Consider the following 19,533-nt stretch of genomic DNA (forward strand, 5'->3'; position numbering starts at 1 on the left):
ATGGTTAAGCAGTGAAACTGGAGTTTTAACCCATTCTGCAGTATCAGAACGACAGCAATACTGTTTTACAGATTTTACTCGCAAAGTACAAAATCACAAAGTAAATGAACCGGACACTATGTAAATTATAGGCCTATGCTACGCCAAAAGAGTATCATTGTGGCTTTATTTTACACATCCTGACCCCTATATGTTCCAGAGTGCAAAGTAAGATGAGGCTGAGCATTCTCCTATACACCACTACACTGTCAGCACTTAAAGGAACACAATAACATAAATGGTGTGATTATAAACACTTTACTACACTAATTGGTACAACACCTTTTTTTATTATTTGATGTTAAGAATATGTGCAACTACATTAAAGCTAACCTTTTTTGTGCCAGACATCAATCAGGTTGGTGATTTGCAGGGCACCAACCATGGGCAAAGCCACTTCGTAGGATATAAACTAAGCTCTAGAAAAAAAGGTTTCATTTTGTGACCCACTTTAATGGTCTTTGCCTTTGAAGGCACAGATTTGGTAGGTAACTGCAGCTGTGTGTGGAATTTCAGTTGGAAATGTCCTATTACAGTTCCAATTGCATATGCTTATGTTCACACTTAAGGAAAGGCTGTGTTCTGCCTAGCATGCACCATAGGAAGGGCCTGCAAATTACTTGTATAGCACATTTCTGTGTAGTCAACATGCTGTCATCTTTATGAAAGGCCCTGTGAAAGATGACATAGAATTTCAGGGGGAGGCTAAAGCCCAATTAACCCAATCGTGTTGAGCACCTGCCTTCACTACACCACAACAACGAAACAAACTACACTTAGCCTCGCTCAACAGCGCATGGAGGCTACCAACTAAAAAACACACCCACGCTCATTGAGCGGTGTCAACCAAACTGAAGCTGCCAACGGCACATCACAGCTCTCTTGCTCTTTTCTCCCGCTCAGTCCTACTAACTTACCCCCCTTGCTTTACAGATCCGCCAGCGCGCCAAGAAACCATTCAGGTGGCAACAGTGCCCAGTATAAGAGCTTTTAACAGAACATTACATCACTCCTGTTCCTAAGAAATATAAAACAATGAAAACAGCACTGTTGTTCAGTGCATTCATGTTGAATATGGGAAAAAAATCAAATCGAACTCAGTCGAAGACTCCTCAACTGCCTCTTGTCTTCAGAACGTCTTGCAGGCATCCTGTGCTTTTGCAAGGTATGAAGGTGAAGTCCGGTAGGCCACACACTGGGATGCTGAGCTGCTCTCTCTCGCCACTGTGATGGGAGCGGATTCTGAGCTTCTTAACACTATCTGTGAGTTGTGAGCAATCACAAACTATGCAGTGCATGAATCACTGCCCAAAGTATAGAGCACTTGCATACAGTAAGTATACACAGGATGTGGCTCAGGCCCCCTCTCAATAAGCTGCTTGCCAACAGCGCCCTGTGAAGAATGGTCTGTGTTGAAAAAAGATTGAAAGAAGAATAGAGGAAGAAAGTGGGAAAGATAGCGGCACGATAGGAGAAGAAAGAGGGAAAGACTAAAATAAAGAGAGAAAGAATAGATGGAATAGAGAAATAGAGGCTAAGGAAATGGAGAAAGTGAGAAAATATGAAAAGAGAAAGAAAGGGAGAAAAAAGGAGAAGCAGGACAAAAGAATGAGAAAACAAAATAAACAAAAATGAAAAATAAGGTGTATATTATAGAGAAAATAAAACAGACAGAAAAGAGTGAACATCAGAGAAAGTGAAAATAGAACAGGTGAGAAAAAGAAAGCGCATAACAATGGAACAACAGAAGAACAAAGCTAAAAGAGGAATTGTAAATGTGAAAGCATATCGAAATAGAAGAGGGAAGGAAATAGAGATGATGATGGAAGGAAGAAAAATAAAGGATAAAGAAAAACAAAAATGCTGACGTGCAGAGAGTGAAGAACACAGGAAAGCCAAGAAGAATGCACAAAGGGATTGTGACAAGGAATATTTGTGCAGAGAGTGAGTTCTGCATGGGGCAAAGAAGTGGGTTCACCGTTGCCAGTGGCCTGCAGCATGCTTATCCCTCTGGTTAGCCCAGTAGTTCCATCTTGTGATGTCATTGCCTGGTCTCTCTATGCATTGTCTCAGTGATGTCAGCTGCTTGGGAAATGGCATGACTCTGGGCAGGCCTCAGGAATATGACAGGGATGGGGTACTTTACTTCAGATGGACAGATTTGAAACACCAAGACCACCTTGAATGTCCGTGCGCCTCTGTTTCTTCCTTTTCCTTTTATATCTCCTCCCTTCTCTGTTGTTCCTCCCTTCCCTCCTTCCGATATTTCATATTCTGTTCGTATGTTTATATCTAGGTTTCTGTGTCGCTGTTATTTTCGTATTTTTCCTACTTTACTTCCATTAACATCCATATCTCTCTCCTCCTCTTGCCCCTTTTAAATCTTTCCATTATCTGATTTTATCACTTTGTTCTTTCATGTAGTTTCATTTTCCCCATCACTTATTTTTTCTATCCTGTTATTATTTTTTCAGTTTTACTTTCCTTGTGTCCTTTCGCACTTTTTTCAGCTAACTTTCAATCTCTATATTACAGAATCTTTTACCTTTCTTTCCTTGTTTATTTGTTTCTATCTCTTCAATGTGTCTATACCCTTCACCCTTTCTGGAGGTGAGCAACACCCCCTGTGAACAGGGAGACCTAGGAATGTCGTTGCGTCAGGACGGCCTCATGTAGAACTGCGAGACTCGGGGTTAAATGGTGAGAAAGGCCACTCTGTTTAACTTGTTCTATTCTGTTTAATATTCACTCCATTGTTTCTTTTTGCCACCTATTTCTATCAGATTTGCTTTCCTATTCGCCCTTTCCTTTACCGTTACTCTGTTTTTTTTCATTTTGTGTTTGTCATTTCCCTGTTCCATTTTTATGATCTTGTTCTGCTTCACCCACTCCTGTATTTCTTATTTTATTTTGCTGTTCTCTTCTTATTTGCCTTTTTCTGGCTCAGTGAACTGTCATCTCATGGAAATAAATGAACAGGACAGAATATTCTGGAGTTCGGATTTTAAGGACTGTTATTCTTGCTTTTTAATAAATAGTAGTAACAGTAGGAGCGTCTCCTCCCTTTGGATGAGAAGAGAGTTGACTGGGTTTTTATGTCCCATTTCCACCCAGGAGTGCCTTATCACTTTCCTTCTCAAAGGTCCGGCTCCTATACTTGATAAATAGTTTCGGGAGGATAGCACAGGTGCAACGTGCTCGCCTTGGAAGCAAGACGACGACAGGAGCAACACGGTTCGATCTCTGGGTCCGCGCTTAGAAACCTCTGGGTAATAAGTGCATTATAACATATATCATATCACCTGTGAAGAATACTATGGATCTCTCGCTGAAACACTGCCTAAAGTCTCCTTCCAGGTGGCATAGCGAAGGCAGACGCTTCCTGATTCAACCCTGGGGGTGGTGTACTGTGGGAGGATCACCTGGGGGGAGACAGGGCCCAGGGTTGTGAGGAGATTCCGTGGGATGAGACACAGTATTTTTCCTCTGACAGGAAGATTCTTTCCCCTGTACCTAAAGAGGTTATAGCTTATTGCCATTTTAATGTTTCTCAACTCATATGAAATCTCAGGTTGTGAACCCTAAGGTTATTAAATCAGAACAAGCTATAGCGAAAGAAAGATCCTTTTTGGTATCCCAGACTAAACACCTTTTTAAAACTCAAGGGTACAATTTAAAGGATTGTGGAAATGTTGTTTTCACTAAACCATCTTCCTCTATAATAGCTTAACCATATAGCCCCTCTGTTAAAAGCCTTAAGGGAATAACATCTACCTTGATAAATAATGTAGAAGTTGAAAAACCTAACTTTTGCGGAACAAACTACAAGTCCCAGAATCCTGAGGGAACTCAGATGAATAAGAGGACTGAAGAGGTATATAAATGTAGGGGTTGAGCAAGTAAGCCTAGTAGCCATTGCATGAGTCGGGCAATTGAGGCTTATAGCCCACACCTGAAGGCTATTACACTACCTCGGAGCCCTAAAAGACCCCATCAGGAACGCAGGAGTGGAAGGAGCTGGAACGAGAACGCAAAAGCTGTCTGTAGCAGTAGTAGCAGAGGAGAAGCTATCAAATCACAAGAATGTGGCAGAACAGAAGGGACACTGCAGCGTGGAGACAGCAGATTTTACCTGCAAGCTCTGAGAGTCCTGTTCTCCCAAACTCTTAGAAGGAGTGGCTGTGCAGCGGAAGACGTGCAGAAGGCTACGTTTTTCACATGTGAGCCGTGTTGCAGTGATTGCAGAGCTGTGGAAGTGCATGAGACTAAGGCCAGAAGCAAAAGGCAAGCCGAGGGTCTCGGGAGAAAAGCAAACTCCCACATCTAGTGGCTGGACCGAAGCACCTGTGCTGTAGAAGGGTGTGAGTCCCCAGCGAGCCTGAAGTAGTAAAAGGAGGAAGAGGAAGTCGGTGAAGCAGTGTAATCTGCAAAACCAGTGTCACTGAAGTCGGTGAGTGAAGCACAGCATTCTGGTGCACTGTGCAAGCTTTGCCGGTAACTGTAGCCAGCTCCTGATTGACTTGCGTCATATCTAATGCGAGGAAAAGCTGTTCGATATATCAGAACTCTTACCATCAATGGAATTGTAGCACTCATGTATAACATTGAAGATCACTATTCGCGTGAGAAGCTAAAGTACTTGAAACCCATTGTTGATGTATCTAAAGAGTGTATGCTACATAACAGAGTGGTTGCATGTCTCTAATTAAAGGGAACGCTTCCAAAATTATTATGAATACAGAACCGTGTCTATATACGACTTACAAGTAACTTAGAGTCAAAACTATAACAAAAGGAGATTGCATGTGCCTAATTATAATTCCTGAAAGAAGTCTGAACTTAATTCTTTACCATTACATGGTAATACAAGGTTTTATTCAACTTTAAACCTTAAAAACTGAAGCTAGAAGGGAGAGTTAGTCTTGTGAGCATAGGCAAGTTGTTCTTGTGGTAGTTAGACAGACCGAAGGGGCAAAGAGGCTGAGAAAGCCATTAAAAGGAAGAGTGCCTTGCCTACCCGAAGAGTTTGAAGTGTCTGGTCAAAATCTACCTAATAATTCAACAGTACTGGAGTAGTAGTAGTAACACTTGAATTGTGGTGGTTTATTATGCTGTCAGCAGATGTTACATTGTAGTAGTTGAAGCGGTAACTTACTGTGAGACAAAGGTGACTGTTCTCATAGTGGCAACAATAGAAAAGTGGTTGGTGAAAACAGAAGCAGCAGCACAGAGAACGCATCCTGACAAATATACCAAATGTAAGGTTGTAACTAAAGAATTGTTTATTATCGACATTTGAAGAATATTGAACTGTGGCTAATTATCTGGAAGGAAAGACAATGGGCCTCATTACGACTCAGGCGGTAAGGGTTTTACGGCGGCGTAAACAGCGCCGACCCTTACCGCCTGATTCCGAGGTCCCTTAGCGCCATGGAGGTTTTAACACCTGCTTTTAGCAGGTGTTAAAATCCATGGCGCTAAGGGACCTTGATGTTAATAACGCCACCGTAATTTACGGTGGCGTAATTAACGCCATCCCCACTCCCATTATGCCCTATGGGGCAAAATGGGAATGGGGAAGGGAAAATGGGGATTTACCGCCCCGCCAAGGTTGGAATGGGGCGGTAAATCCGCCAACCACCATGGCGTAAACGTAGTTTACGCCATGGTGGTAAAGTCACGGCCCAGGCGGTAACTTACCGCCTGGGTCGTAATGAGGCCCAATGTATCATCATAACCAGGATTACTGTTGGTGCTATTTCTTTTCTGGAAGTTGGAAGGGGATCTTTTCACCCAGGAACAAAGAATTGTTACCAGTGGATTTTTGTTGGATGAACTTTTGATTTGACTTTGAACTTTCAAGAACTGGCTCAAAAACGTTCTTTTCTTTTGTTGAACCTTTTGAAGTGACTTTAAAGCCTGCTAAAGTGACCTTACCCAGGACAGGAGAAGGCCATTAAGATATTGTGTTCATATTGATTATTATTTTATGTTGCTATATGATTTTCTTTGTATATTGGTTGTTTAGTGTGCAGGCTGGTTTACCCATGCTAGAGAATGTTCCCTTAGCCTTTAGACTAGGTAGAAAAGGAAAGGACTAGGTAGGAAATCGCTCTTAGAATAGGGCACTGTAGTTTCTCATTTTAATTTCTTTAATAAAATGAAATATTTTGAGATCTCCAAGCAGCTTTCCACCTCGCTTTACTGACCCCTCACATACCTCTCTACTCCTATTCTGGTCCCGGCCCCCTTCTCTTTCCTACTGCCTTGTGCAATGTTCACTCTCTCATTCCTTCCTGATCTTACAAGCTGGTAGCTCCCTGGAGCTGGATTCCTCCTGCTTCTCAGCCTCCTAATGTTTCCTTTCTTCCACCACCTATTTTCTATTCACACCTCTGGTTTCTCTCCTCCCACCACTTCCTGATGTTCACCTCCTGAAAATCTCCTTCTGCTACCTCCTGATGTTCGTATCTGGCCATTTCTTCATTTTTGCCTCATGCCACCCCCTAATGTTCAACTCCTGATAATCCCCTCCAGCCACCTCCTGATGTTCACCTCCTGCCACCTCCTTATACTCTCCTGTCACCACCCAATTCTCTCCTCATGCCACCACCTGATTCCACATGCCACCACCTGAAAATCTGCTCCCTTCAAACTTGTTCTGCCACTTCTCTTCTGAATCACCAATTCATTCCAAACCCCACGTGTGACTTCATCCAAACATCCACAGCTCTCTTTAGGTAGGAGCTGGCTGATTGTGTGTAGATTTTGATTTGTTTTCCTTAATTATGGGCACAGATTTGGTGTATTAGAGTTTCCATGCAACAGCAAGCAGGTTGCAGCTTTAAGTGTTGTGTCCATCATATTTGAATGGGACAGTGCATGCTAACGCTCATGTGCTTGAATGTTTGGATCTGGAAGCGAATCACTGTTTCTTTCTTTACCCATGGGGCACTACCTGCTGGAATTATGCTGTCATGAAACTTGAGGTTTTTGCCTGTGGATATTGCTTTGTGGGAAGGAGTGAGAGTGTACAGGGGTTCTCTTCCCACAGGTATTGCTTAGTTGAATGCAGGGAGACTGTATTGTAGGTTTTCTCTGCGTGTATAGATTGCTTCACAGGACTTAGGGAGACTCCCTTAGGAAACAGATGAGTCATCCAAAACAAATGTATATATCAGAATAGGCCGTCTGCATTTAGGTTATACATGTCACAGTGGCCTGCCTGCTGGTGGGGCCTATGTTGGGGTGACAGCGATTCCGCCCCCCCCTTGCAATCCCTGAGCCCATCATCCACTAGCCTGGAGATTGTCACAAACTGGACATTTGGAACCAAGAAGTACGCCAAGGCCAGATGCTTAAAGTTCAACAACTTTACTAGTGAATTTTTAAAGGGGTGGGTCAAATTAAATATAAACAGGATCTTCCCAAAGATAAGAGAAAAATTGCAAATTGTGGACAGCTAAGATCGCGCCTAACTGGATTGATATTCAAAGAGCGAGTCACTTGTTTTTGCAGTAAAAAGTAATTGTAAAGTTTATCTCCAATAATGTTAATCTTTGTACAAATTTGTGTTCATAAAGATTTCCTTTGTTTCCTGGTCCTCTACACGTGTTTCACCAGTAATTCGAGTACTGGTTCATCAGGAGGAAAATGGTGGATGGTTTGGGATCTAATACTGTTGATGCAGTTCCACTTTAAAGAGCATTTTTCTTAAATGATTTCAAAAGGTGCATACGTGTTTCCTATCTTCGCATAAGTGCGTTTTTAGGTTTCAGTTTTTGCCAATGATAAGTCTAATGTACGGGCTCAACTGTTTTTTGTTCAGGTCTGTTCTGCTTGTCAGTTTTGGACGACCTTTAGAAGGCTTTGTCTGTGTGGGAAAAAGCGCTTCCTTGGTCCTCACATACGAGGTTAGTTGAAACAAAAATTGGGCAAACACAATACTTGGGCTGGAAGGTCAGCAACAACTAACATCCAATTAAAAACACGAGGTTCACCAGAGGTCTGAATTATGTCTGCAAACAACCATGTTATCTTCCCCAAAGATATAACAAAACATAAATGTCTCCTAACAATGTCTTTCCCAAATTCCTGGTGAGTGGTCAGGCTTTGAGTCTTAGCTGTCACTGTTCAAAAGTCCCAGTTACCTCATTCCTCCCAGTGTATAGCAAACCTTTCCTCTGATCCTCTGAGCTTAGCTCTGGGCATTCCGGGGTCCTGTACCCCAAAACTAAACCTTGATGTTCTGCAGGACCCACAGGGCCTCTCTGAAATGGCATTAGGGTCAATAAGCAAATAGGCACAAACACCAGGGCACACCTATGTTTTGGAAAAAACCTCACAAGATGGGTTTATGGTGACCTTTTAGAAATTAAGGTTTGTTTGAGGTGCGGGGGAGCAAAACTCAACCTTAGCAACTAGGTTGGATAAATGAGAGAACAAAAAGTGGTTGTTCCTAGAGATGTAGGAACTCCCGTCCCCTGCACACTATCTAGTATCTGTGGAGCAGATCAGTAATTCAGTGTTATTTATATATTATTTCCCATTAACAATTTGATGCATTAGATGCAGTCCATAGTTCAGTTGGAGTAAATACCCAGCTCACAAGATTTCATGTAGAAAACAATTCATAAATTTATTTATAAAGTGTTTTTAGGCCCAACGCGTTTCGAGTATAAACTCTTCTTCAGGGACAGAATCATATTTCACAAAATTCTAGAAAAAGATAGAAAAAAGTGCATCTTAGTATAGCTGCATATGTAGTGTGCATTACAATTTCATTTTGATCATTATTTATTCGATACAAAACAACAACTTATTAAATGTCAGATGTATTCAACAAGTATGGTAAAGCTAGTAGAATACAGTCAGCTATTTCTAACTGCAGTAGGATTAGATAATCCTGCTAAGAGGATTTTAGAAATGGCTTCTAACCAATCTAGTCTGTAAAAAGAGGGGTCCTAGGAAGGCAGAAAGAGCAATTTGACAAAATGGAGGCAAGATTGAACAATGTAACTTACCAATTATGGTGGTCACATACTTACTCCTCTCACTACTTGGGGTTTACACATGTTTCATTTCTTTAGCGTTGAGACGAATGATCATTCCAGAGCTTCCACTTTATGTTCCATTGGATACTTTTTTTCAACTATGTGACCACCATAGATGGTAAGTTAGATTGTTCAATCTTGCCGCCATTTTGTCAAATTGCTCTTTCTGCTTTCCTAGGACCTGACTCTTCTAGTTCTAGCTGACTAGCTTGCTTCTGACTCCTTGCCTCTCTTCTCAATATCTTTTTTTTAAACATATGTTTATTGGTTTTGAATAGTTTGACAGAACAACATAACTCCCACCCTCCATCCCTCCCAGACCCTCGTTTGCCCCCCGGCACACTGTCTGTTACTTTCACAAACCATGACCAAACATCTTATGAAATGTCCAAGAGACGTAACTTGTGCTGGCAATACTGTATCAAAAAAGTCCCCCTCTAGAATGTTCAGTATAGGGGCCCACTCCAAAGTGAATTTGGTTTGATTCCCCTGTAGTGAGAAGGTGGCCCATTCTAGGGCGATGAAGTTCAAGAGCTTATACAGCCAGTCTGCCAACCCCGGGGGGTCCACTGATATCCAACTTCAAGCTATGACCAACAGCAATGCCATGTGAACAATGTAAAAGGCTTTCCTTTTGTACTTTGGCCACATCCTGTTGTCTGGGCCCGCCAACCCCAGGAGGAATTTCCCCATAGCCCTGTCCCCATCCAGACCATATATAACCCAAATGATCTTATTGACTTTGTTCCAAAAGATTTGTAGTGCGTGCAGGAGTGCCAAATGTGGAGCCAGCCCCCTTCGGCCCTGCACCCCCTCCAGCATCTGTCTGAGACCACAGGGTTCCACCTGTGTTGCCTCTCTGGGGTGTAGTGCCATTGGTACATGAGTTTCAGCCAAAATGCTCTAATTTGGATAGCGGTGATCAAGCGGGGGATGTCTGACCCCAACAAAGCCCAGCTCTCTTCCGAGATTCTACAATCTAGTGTGTTCTCCCATCTGCGTTAAAAGGGCAGCTGTTTGGGTGGGGGAGCGTCTACCAGGAGCCTACATAATTGCGAGATAAGATGTTGTTTTTCGCCAGGGTTTGATGATAGACATTTTTCAAACAGTGTAAGGAGCCTAGTTGCGGCAGCTCGGTTATGGGGGGGGGGGGGCAGTATCCAATGGTGCACCTGGCAGTATGGGAAGCGCTGAGTTTCGTGTAGGCCCAGTTCCTCTTTACATGTTTGTTTGTTTTTGTTTGTTTATTTATTTATATAGCGCTCCACACCTGGAGGTATCTGGGCGCGTTACAGGTTATTTGCAGATTACAAATTGCTTGTAGGATCAAGTACACAGTGGAATAGTTGCAGGACATTCTTTACATTATTTACACAGTGAAATTAACAATATTATACATCAGAAATCTACAAGGCCAGTTTACATAGATAGATATAAACAATATAGTATTCTAACTAGTATAATAGTGACAGACTAGTGCCAGTCATGGATCCTTTACAAGGAGCCAACTTTTGGTGCTTTTCATAAAGCTGAAGAAGGACTGGTCAGCTCTTAAAGTTGTAGGCAAGGAGTTCCACAGGTTGGCTGCCATGACAAGAAAGCTGCTACTCCCTACTTTATTCAGCTTATATCTAGGGACCTTCAGGCAAAATGAGTGCAAGGTCCTAGTGGGGCGTGTCGATGTATTATTGACAAATTTCTCCATTAGGTATTTTGGGGCCGAGTTAGTTAGGCATTTATGTGTAAGGGAATCAGTTTTAAACTAAAGCCAATTATTATTACGTCTGGCCTCCGAAATGTGTTGTCTTCTTGGAATACTTAGCACATTTCTTAGTGCATTCTTCTGTAATATTTGATGTTTGTTGTTACAATAGTCTAGTTTCAAGAGAATTAATACTCTGGCTAGGGTAATGCAGCTGGCTGTAGATAAAAATGGTTTGCATGCATAGATCAGCTTACAGGTGTATGCTGTCGCTGACGCTATGACGTTGACCTGCTTGTGCATGTTCAAGGCTGAGTCTAAGAAGAAGCCCAATGTTGTTACCTCCTTAGCCAATTTGATATCAATGCCATCAACATTAAATGATTGAAATTGATTGCTGAGTTTGTTAATACTGGCAGGTGCTCGCAGGCGCAGGAGCTCAGTCTTTTCATCATTCAGACAGAGGCCGTGAGAGGCCATCCAGGCCTGAATGATGAGATAGATTTTATTGACCAAGGCCAAGTCAGTGTCATAATCGCCAGACAGAGGTATGAGAATGTGGATGTCATCTGCTTAGTTAGTGTAGGTGACACCCAGATTGTCTAGGTCATCTAACAATGGCTTAGTGAAAATATTATACATGGTGGGTGATACGCATGAGCCTTGCGGTACTCCACTTGTAATAGGTGTTGGTTCTGCTGGAGCAGAAGTTGAGAACACTCTCATAGACCTATTATTCAGAAAGGATTGAATCCAGGCCGTTGCTTCCGGGGAGAAGTGGCCAGCTGTAGACAGGATCTTGTAAAGCACTTTATGATCCACCAAATCAAAGGTGGCCGAGGGGTCCAGTAAAAGTAGGAAAGCCAATTTCCCTTTGTCCTTTAGTTCATCAATTTGGTTCTTCAGATCAATTAAGGCCATTTCTGTGCCATGTTTAGGTCTGAAGCCAGCCTGCCGGAGCCCTAGAAGATTGTTAAGCGCTAGGTACGACTGTATCTGGAGGTAGGCTGCCATGCCAATAATTTTTAACAGGAACTGGACCGTTGTTATGGGTCTATAATTAGTTGGGATATTTGGGTCCAATGTAGGTTTCTTTAAAAGCAGTAGGACCCAGGCATCCTTGAGGTTGGTGGGGACAGTGCACGTTTTAAATGTAGAATGAATTAGTGTAGCAATGAAGGGGGCTAAGTCTCTTGCAGCTTCTTTAATTATAGAGGCCGGGCAGATATCTCCCTGGCATCTAGAAGGTTTAAGCGAGGCTATGATGTCTTCCACTTCTTGGGTGGAAACTTGGGGAAATGTATATCGCTGGGGAGGTTAAGTAGAGTTTGATTTGGGTCTCTGAAGGGTACAAGGATTAGGAAGGTAAAGTTTTTTTGGTACTATTTTATTTTGAAGAAGAGAAATTTTGTTGGGCAATGCATTTTTTTTGTAAACACATTTTATTGATTTTTAAAACATGATATCGGTTAACATCATACAAACATATAGAAACATCAATCGCATAACTGCATAAGTCTCTGGTCGCAGGTCCGATACAGTAGATAGGTTGCACAACACCACACGATCCAGTACATTTATTAGGTTTTTTAAAACGATTAGTTTCTGAGCTCGTTCGCCCATTGGCAGTACTGGTTCTATTGTTTCTCTAGTTGTCCTCCAACCTTTGCCAAATCTTTCGGGCCTTATACAGGCATCCTCTGGCCGTATATACTCTATTCTCCATTGTAATGCACACATCCACATATGCCACCCATTGATCATATTGTGGGGGAATGTTTGAGCCCCAGAGTTGTGCTATGTTCCTCTTAGCAAGACCCATGGCCGTTGAGAACATTATTTTTTCGTATCGCGACATTTCACCTTCTTCCTCCACTCCGAGTATTAGCAGTTTTAGGTCTCTGGGAATCGTTTGGCCCATTACCAACGAAAGCCTATCGCAGCATTTTTGCCAGAACGTCTGTATTTGTGGGCACTCCCATAAGATATGAATAAAAGTTCCTTCGTCCTGTCGGCATCTCAGACAATTTGGCTCTGCTGTTTTGCCCCATTGGTACAATGCTAGTCTCGGGTAATATATCCTATGTAGTATTTTAAATTGTACTAGTCTAATTCTAGCAGAGATGGCCACTTCACTGGGGTACATAAGGGCTATGGTCCAGTCCTCAGGTTGTAGCGGACCGAAGTCTCACTCCCATTTAGCTTTGGGGCAATGCATTTTGAATATTGGTGCACCAGGTTTTATCCTTGATGCAGGTGTCCATTGGTGGGATAGGGGATTCCATTTCTCTTAGGATGACAAATAGTTCTCTTGTACTAGAGCTGGCTTTGTTTATCCTATCATTGTATGTTTCTGTTTAGTTTGAAGGACCTCCAATGTATATTTAGCTGTGATTTCCAGTAGATTGTCTTGGTTTAATGCTGTTGGATGATTTTTCCAGAGGGCTTCAACTTTACTTTTTTCGGCCCATAGGCCTTTGAGATTAGGGGTAAACCATGAGTTGAGGTGGCCTCTAGGTTTGTCTTTGCACATTTTTAAGGGCGCAATGTTATCTATAGCTTGGGTGATAATAGAGTTATATAAGTCTACTAGAACTGCCGGGTCTGAAGTAACAGGAAAAGAGTTCATGATATGGAGGAGATGCGGCCGTAACTTGTCCACTGTAATATTGTATTTATTTCTGGTGAGAAGTGGAGGGCCCAGAAGATTGGTCCTGATAGGTAGTGGGCTGTCTTGCATAGTGAAGGCCAGTAAGTGATGGTCTGTCCAGGCGTGAGGTTCGATGGACGTTATTACTGCCTCACAATTAAGGTCAGCCACCCAGTCTAAGGTTCTAGTGTGTTGGCTTATTGACTCTTTGAGTGAAATCTAATTCTGCTATGGAGTTAGCGAGTGCCAAGGCATGTTGATCGTTAGGGTCATTGAGACCTAAATTACAGTCTCCTAGAACTAGAATTTGTGAGTTAGGTTTAGTATTAGTCAAGAGTAGTGTTGTAATGCCTTCCTCAAATGAGCGAATGGGGCCAGGAGGTCTGTATAGCAACTGCATAGTTATGGTGCTTGAATTAGTGAGAGGTAGTTTAACTGTCAAAAGTTCACCTGATGTGAAAGGAGGATGTGTGGAGACTCTAAATCCCAGATTAGATTTGGCAATGAAGGCAATGCCGCCTCCTCTGGAAGTTTCTCTGTCTATTCTCAGGATGGTGTAGTTGTCTGGAATAGCAAGTAAGAGGGAAGGTCCAGCAGCTGCATGGAGCCACGTCTCTGTTATTGCTAAGAAGTCTAATTGTACCAAACGTTGTAACTTCCTCCCCTTGGAACATATCCCTGAGTGTTGTACACCCTGCCACCTGCCAATGTGGGAAAGCTTGTGGGTCCAGGCCTGGGGAGAACTGTGGGTTGTCAAACAGAGGAGTGAAGGGGGAGGGGAAAGTCATGATGTGGTGCTTGCTCGCTGCTTGATCCCACATGTCCTCCACCACCTTCGTAATGTTGCTATGGTGGATGTTGCGGGGTCGGTCTGCTCTTGGTAGCCAAGGTTTCTCTCCCATGTGGGCTCCCGCCTCTGCCCTCTCCATCTGCGCCCATCTCGTGTCCTTATTTTCCCCGAACCAGTCTCTAACAAGTCTAGGCTGCGCTGCGCTGCCCAGTAGTATTCCCTAAAGTTTGGGAGGCCTAGTACGCCTCTATTTGTGGGGAGCATTAGGGTGCTCAGTGCGATTCGCAGTGTTTTATTCCTCCATATGTATTTGGCAATTAGATTATTTAGCGTCCGAAAGAAGGAGGATGGAATGGGAGCTGGGAGAGCCTGGAATAGGTATAAAATGTGCGGGAGTATGACCATTTTGATAGCATTAACTCTCCCTAGCCAGGACACCGACATTGGGGACCAAGTCTCCAGTTGCATGCGGAACTGAGTGAGCAACGGCTGGTAGTTCGCCTCATAGAGCCTCCTTAACGTGCGTGTGATAGTCACCCCCAGGATTTGGATACTGTTTTGGAGCCCACTGGAGTTGTATCGCTTTTTCCGCTGCTATCAAGTCTGACTGACTAACCGAGATGTTTATTTATTTATTTGCATTTTTATTGCGCTCACACAGCCCGTGGGCATCGTGGCGCTGTTACAGGAAATGTTTGATTTTTTAGTTGCATAATTGTAATTTTTGTCTCAGTTGCATATTTATAACGCGCTTGAATACCGAGAGGTTTCTAAACGCGAACCCGGGGATCAAACCTATGTTGCTTCGTGCCGTCTTGCTTCCAAGGCGAACACGTTGCTGCTGAGCTATCCTCCCGGCACCGGTTTAGGATCTCTGACTTTGTGATATTGACTTTTAGGCCTGCTACCCTGCCAAATCCCTCCAATTCTCATAGTGACGTGGGTAGGGATGAGACCGGCTCTGTAAGTGTAAGTAACATGTCATCCGTGTACGCCATAAGCTTGTGGGTCTCCCCCCGAAGGAAATGCCCTTGACATCATCTACATTTTGGAGTCTCACTAGGGGCGGCTCTAGATGCAGCACATAGAGTAGGGGGAGAGAGGGCAGCCCTGCCTGGTGCCCCTCTGGAGTAGAACCAGACCTGAAAGTTGGCCATTCACGAAGAGCAGAGCCGTGGGGCAGGCATAGTTTGCCCTTATTATCGCTATGAATTCAGGCCTCAACCCCATACAATGCAGTGTATTGAAGGGAAAGGACCACTCGACGCAGCCAAATGCCTTCTCCGCATCCAGTGTGACCAGCACCGCTGGGTCCCTCCTTTTTCTCTACTTTTTCTAGGAGGTGACAGATTCTCCTGAGATTGTAGTGTGTTTGGTGTCCCTTAATGAACCCGGTCTGATCCGGGTGGATTACTGTTGGCATCAGCTGGGCTACTCTGTTAGCTAGGATCTTAGAATAGATTTTAGCATCCGTGTTGATGAGCGCAATAGGGTGATAGGACCCGCACCTCGTGGGGTCTTTCCCGGTCTTTGGGAATAGAACTATCTTGGCCTCTTCCATGGATTCAGTGATCCTACTGCAAAAGAGTAAAAAAGAGCCACCAGTCTGGGAGCCAACGTCGCCATGAATCGCTTATAAAAGGAAGCTGGAAACCCATCCAGGCCAGGTGGCTTATTCGGCGGGAGGTACGATATCGCTAGTATTATCTCCTCCCACTTGATACTATCTCTGTCCAGGGTCATGAGTGTCTGCACAGCTGCAGACTTGAAACACTCCCTCTACCCCCTCTGGTCGGGGAGATCTGGGGTGTAGAGAGCCAAATATTAGGCGTGGAACTGCGCGGTTATGTCTTCTATAGTAGTAACCCTCCTGTCCGGTGAGACTTCGATCACCTGAATGCTTTGGGCTGTTAGGAGCTTGTCCACCTTGTTAGCCTTAATATAGTACTTTTGTTTCAGGTATAGCAGGCTACTTTCAGTTTGTCTCGTGTGGAGGAGGTCCAACTTTCCCTTTGCGCACTTTTATAGTCAGCGCAACTCTGGGGTGGACTCTGTCTCCATTCTATGCATGAGCCTCTTTACCTCTGCTTCGAGATCCGCCTCCAATTTTCTCCTAAGCCTATTCCTATGTTCCTCAGCAGTGATTGCTTCTCCCCTCATTGTTGCCTTGAACGCGTCCCAAACCACTCCCTCTGGCATGTCCTTCCCCCAGTTATTTTTAAAAAACTCAGAAATTTTGGCCTCCAGGGACTCACAGGCAAGCTGATCATATGATAGGGTCTTTGGGAAAGAACATTTCCATAACCTGGATTGCTGAGTAGGTATGTTAAGGACAAAGGTGATCGGGCATGGTCCGAAATAGTTATGGTGTAAGTCTCAATTGTTCCCATCCTTCCCAAGAGCGCAACTTAGCACATACACAATCGATTCTAGAGAATGATTTGTGGACATGCGAGTAATGTGTCTACACAATTTCCTCACCTTTTAAGGAGGTCCAAGCATCCTTGAAGGTCAGTCTATGGAACTGCTCTTTTAGGGCCCGGGATGTGGGCATCTGTGTGTATTTTGTCACTGTGCTCATATCCCTGACCGGGTCCCACGCTAAGTTCAGGTCCCTCAAAAGAATTGTGTCCCCCCCACCGCTAAAATGTTCCAATTTGGAGATGACCGTTTTCAGGAACCCCTCTTGTCCTGTATTCAGAGAGTAGGCTGAAGCCACTGTAAGGGTGAGTGGGCCAAGTTGTAGGAGGAGAAATAGGTATCGACCTGCCGTGTCAGCATGGGATGTTAGGATAGACACCTGCGTGTCCCGTTTAAGCGTGATGAGCACCGCTGCACTCTTACCCCCCGCGTTTGCCTGTATAATCTTAGGGTATTGCCCCAACCTCAGCTTGTGTTTATCCTGCCTTTTAATGTGAGTCTCCTGAAGAGCTACTAAATCGGGATTGAGTTTGGACAGAAGAGACTCAAACTTCCTCCTTTTGATAGGGGTATTCAAACCCCATAAGCTAAGTGTCAAACATTGGAATGGGTTTCAAACATGGAGTGTTTGGTATGAGTGTGCCTGCCCTACTACATGGTTGTGCATCACCTGTAGGTGTCTTTTGTGTGTGCCGCCAGAACCATCCGTGGAGGTGGCCCACCTACGCAGCCAGTGTTACAGAATACTAGATTCTTAGACTAGGTTCAATGGATCTTTAAGAACCCCCGATTAAATAGGTCTGGAGGTCTTACCTGAGCAGACTGATATGTTCAACGGGAAGCAAATGCTGAACTCAAGAATCTCCCCGACCAACGCGTCAACCTCTCAACCGGTAGGGAAACCCAGAGTGAGAGGTACGCGCCAGTCAGGGAAACCCTCTGGGGAAGAAAACCCTGGTCGAGCGCAGGATCCGAAGATTGGAGTGTGGTTCGCAGGCTGATGACGCCAATTCGATCGTGGCGTAGAGTATCGGAAGACTGCTTCTGGAGAGGGAAGAAATGAGAAGCGAAGTGATGAATAGCAGAAGTATAGGAAGGGGAATGGGGAAAAACAGGAAAGAGACTAATTCCCCTGACCTCTTAACCAGCCGGATTGTAAATACCAGGAGAGAAGCTGAGAATATGAGACACGGAGAGGGCGACTGGAACACAAGTCTGTCAGAAGGAAGTAAAGGTGGGTAAGCCCATAGAATAAAATCCTACAATACCTGAAGAAAGATTCAGAAAGGGACTTGGACGGGAGTATTTATTATTACCCAGAATGCAGTAACTCGAGAACTCAAAGGCAGCGTTTCAGAATGAGACGCAGGATGAATCCGGGGGATTTGTGTCAACAAAGAAGGCTGAAAAGAGAATCTGGAAAGTTAAGAGAAGAGGGGTTAGTAATGGTCAGAGGTAAGAGGTTTCTGCTGAAGATTTGAGATTGCCTAGTTGCGAACTCACGGAGCATCCGCTAGTACAGTAGCGACGCGAAGAGCTGGAAGTCTCCGTGTCCTATGAAGAGTCACGTGAGCGGTACGCCGTACCTCTGGCGAACGTGAGAGGACTGGAACGGTGATAGCGGAACCGTTCGTACTGCGATCCACCATCTTGAAGGTACCATTCCGAATGGAGCCACAGAGCCGGCTTCTAGACCAAAGGGACCAGCGCTTCGTGAGTGTAACAGCCAGGAGCAAGTGTGGGGTATATTAAAACCCCCAATTTGATCCCACGCCACCCACCCCACCCCGAGACTACTACCAACACAAAGGAAACACCTTTAATTGCCCTCCCCAGGTTTCAACTGTAGAAGTAGAATCCTCGCTCCTCCTCACTCTTCTCCCTGTGCGTCCCCTATCGCGGTACATGTAGATAGTCCGGGCCCTCGGGGTCCCGGGCCTCTCAGATGGGGCTGATACCCCCCTTTCTTGATCCTCTTGGGTCGGACCGTCGACCATTCCCAGCTTCTAGGTCTTGTGTGACCACTCGTAGAGGGCGCACTCGCGGCTTGTTGATCTTCCTCTATGCCTAGCATTTTTGCACCCTCTTCTAGTGAGGCAATCCGTCGTTTTTTTTCCTTGCCACTTAATACCGTCCCAATTGGGAAGGTCCATCTATAGCAGATGTCCTTATTGCGGAGGACTTTTGTTACTGGGGCCATTTGCTTCCTCTTAGTCAGCGTCGTTGTGGACAGGTCTTGGAAGAGAGAGATCTCGGCTTCGTTGGATGACATTTGATTTGCCTTCTTTGTGGCTGCCAAAGTCTTCTCTTTTGTGGAATAATAATGAAAGGCTGCCAGGACGTCCCTAGGTCTGGCCCCCGGGCCAGATTTCTGCAGGCCTAATCTATGGATTTTATCCAGCCGGACCTCCGTTGTCTATTTCTTCTTTCAGCAGGACCACGAATACGCTGTGGACCACCCCCTTCAGGTCTTTGTCCAGAACGTCTTCACAGAGGGATTTTATACGAATGTTCGCTCTCCTGGACCTGTTTTCTAGGTCCTCTGTCTCTATTTCCAGGTTGTGTGTGGCAATCGCCAGTTGTTCGAGTAGCGTGTCCGACCTCCTGGCATCATCTGCCAACTCTTGAAGTGCCCTTTCATTTGTGTCCACCCTCTCCTCAATTTTACTTACATCGGTCTTCATTTCCTGCAGCGGCACTGCCAGATCTTCCTTAATTTTATGCATTTGCATTTGGACAGCGTTGGCAATCTTATTTCCAAATTCTGTAAAGAATTGCTTGAGTACCGAGTGGGTAACAACCTCCTCATGTGCTTCGGCATACACTAAGTCCTCGTTGTCTGACTGCTCCAGCGGGGGCCCCAACGGGGGAGGGGAGG

General features: G+C 44.4%; 1 long non-coding RNA gene across 1 annotated transcript in view; it reads left to right on the forward strand.

The window, feature by feature from the left end:
• The first annotated feature begins 2,137 nt into the window (after positions 1-2,137).
• The window catches only part of LOC138579624 (uncharacterized), a 195,830-nt gene continuing 178,434 nt past the window's right edge, over positions 2,138-19,533 (forward strand). Inside the window, exon 1 of the long non-coding RNA XR_011304101.1 lies at positions 2,138-2,739. This is a non-coding gene — a long non-coding RNA (uncharacterized lncRNA). The remainder of the gene's footprint in view (positions 2,740-19,533) is intronic.

The sequence above is a fragment of the Ambystoma mexicanum genome, chromosome 3p (genome assembly GCF_040938575.1).
Source record: "Ambystoma mexicanum isolate Mex_15411 chromosome 3p, UKY_AmexF1_1, whole genome shotgun sequence".
Taxonomy (NCBI): domain Eukaryota; kingdom Metazoa; phylum Chordata; class Amphibia; order Caudata; family Ambystomatidae; genus Ambystoma; species Ambystoma mexicanum.